Below are 2,754 nucleotides of genomic sequence, written 5' to 3' on the forward strand. Positions count from 1 at the left end.
GTGGAAGGGTTGGTCGATGATCGGGAGGGGCTGCAGGGGAGCCCTTCTCTTGTCCCCGCTTTTGCCCGTCCGCTGGCATGTCTCGCAAGATTTGCAATAGTCCGTCACATTCTGGGCAATTCTGGGCCAAAAAAAGTTCACCTGTAATCGCTGGCGTGTCCGTTCCCTGCCCATGTGACCTGCACACGGTAGATCGTGAGCCATGGCAAGCAATTGCTGTCTGTATTTTCGGGGTACTATGAGCTGGCGCTGGGGCTCCCAGGTCTCGGCATGGTTCTTCGGCACCCACAACCGATAGAGAAGCCCCTTATCCCAGACCACCTGTTCCCTCTTGTCCGGAGTGAACTCAGTCTCTTGCTCCTGAGCCATCTGCCGGAGTCCCTCCAAGCTGGGGTCCTCCCAAACCTCCCGCTTGAACTCCTCTTGCCCAGCTAGGCAGTCAGCAGGGAGCACAGGTGCTCCTGCAGGGAGTGCAGTCTCACCCACAGGGACTTCCTGGGTCTTCTCCCTGCTAGTCTCACTTCCCTCTGCCACTGACGGAATACACACCTCCCTGGGACTGTCACTTAACCCACCCTCGGGGTCACTAGTTCCCTCCGGGACTGGGGTGCAATCACCGTCTGCAGGGGTCCCTTCCCCTGTGGCCAATGGTGTGGCTGACTCCTGGGGATTTTCTAACCCCGCTTCTTTAGCCTTCCTGCTCGGCAGGCGAGTCACCGCGTGAACAGTGCGGGGCTTTGGCTCTTGGGTCTGTTCCCACCTCCTGAGCTGGGATTCCTGCCCCATAAGATCCCATCCCACCAGGATGGGGACCGGAGCCCCTTCCAGTACCCCCATTTCCAGGTACGTTGCGCAGTCATTCCACACGACGGGGGCACGGACTACCGGTACCGTCAGTGGTGGGCACCCCACCCCATGAATAGTGAGGGTCTTCCCCGGGATTATGTTGGCAGGAGAGACAAGGTTGGAATTGATTAATGTCACACTGGCCCCCGTGTCCAGTTACCCCACAAGGATCCTCTCCTTCACCGTGATCATGGTCCGGTGGGGGGCCATCACCTCCTCCGAGTTTGTGATCCTGTAGCAACAGACACTCTCCTCAGAGTGGCTCCGGCCATCCCCCTCACTGCTCACGGCTGTTGCCCACCTGACGGGACTGGGTCTATTGCTTCGCTTTGGGCAGTTGGGCTTGATGTGGCCCTGCTCCCCGCAGTTATAGCACCCCCTCTTTTCCGAATTGGGTGGTCTGTCCGAATCTGGGGCCGCCCTGCGCTCTGCAGGAGGTGGCCCTCTTTCCCCTTTTTGACCTGGACCTCCCTTCCCCCCTCTTTGGAACCCTTTTTGCTCCTTCCCAGAGTAGGGAGGCTTCTCACGGTTTAGCAACAGTCGGTCTGCAATTTCTGCGGCCTCATGAACATTTTTGGGGTCCCTGTCCCTGACCAGGGTCTTAACCTCTCTCGGACAGCAATAATAGAATTGTTCCAGCACCAGGAGCTGGCGTGACTTATCTACAGTGTCAGCCTTCGCTTCGGCTAACCATTTACTGTACGTGTCCTCCAACAGGGCCCCAAAATCAGTCAATGACTTTCCGGGTTGTGGGCGCGTATTCCGGAATTTCTTCCGAAAATACTCTGGTCCTAACTGGAACCTTTTAGACACAGCAGCTTTGAAGGCATTATAGTCATCAGCTGCGTCTGGGGGCAGGCTGTTCAGGACCACCACCATGTCGCCTTCTACCAGAGCAGACAAATACATCATGATCTTTTCCTCTGGCACCTTGCACCGCTGGGCTTGTCTTTCGAAGTTGCTTAGGAACACCGCAGGATCGTCTCCTTCTCGGTAGCGAGCAAAGGCAGAGACATCTAGTTTGAGCTGTTCCCTGGATGCTTGTGGAGGGTTCGCGTTTCCCCCGATGGTCTGCAAATGGAGCTGAGCGTTGAGCTTTTTCTGCTCAAGCTCCATCTGCATCCTCTTTTCCTCCAGCTGACGTTGTTCCCATTCCTTCTCATGCTGAGCTGCCTGCTGTTCCCTTTCACGCTGGACCTCCCGCTGTTCCCTTTCACACTGGGCCTCGAGCTCCAGTCTTTTCAATTCTAGCTGCTCCTTCTCGCACTGGGCCTCGATCTCTAGCCTTCTCAATTCTATCTGCTCCTTCTCGCGCTGGGTTGCCAGCTGTTCCTTCTCGCGCTGGGCTTCCAGCTCCATTCTTTTCACTTCCAGCTGTTTCTCCTCCAGCTCCATCCTTTTCAGCTCTATCTCATAGAGTTTCTGTTGCTCACTCTCGGAGGGTGATCTCCCGGCAGCCTCCGGGCTTGACGAGTGGGAGTGTGGTCCTGGGTCAGGCCCAGGACTTGACGAGCATGAAGCTGACATTGTTCCTGACTCACTGGTACCCAAGAGTTTAATCAGCTCATCCTTCTTTAGCCCTTTCTTCACGTGAAGGCCTCTCTCTTTTGCCAGTTCTTTCAGTTCGGGCACAGTCATCCAGACATACTTGTCCTCCATCCTGACTCTCAACCCTATCCAGTCGACCCGATGCCAAATTAGAAATTGTTTGCTCAAGGGATTTTAGTGACTCTATTCCTTTCCCCAAATTATGCCTCAAATACAGCAGGGTATTCGGATCCCACCGCTCCCACCACAAGTGGCGGGTCAGTAGGGGGCGCTCCTGCGTTGAGCCGCCCACCTCCCTGCGCCCGACCACCTTCCAGGTCCGAGTGCCTCCCTTGGGGTGCCTCCCGTCAGGCCGACCCT

This window comes from Alligator sinensis, unplaced genomic scaffold (genome assembly GCF_000455745.1).
Source record: "Alligator sinensis unplaced genomic scaffold, ASM45574v1 scaffold634_1, whole genome shotgun sequence".
NCBI lineage: Eukaryota > Metazoa > Chordata > Crocodylia > Alligatoridae > Alligator > Alligator sinensis.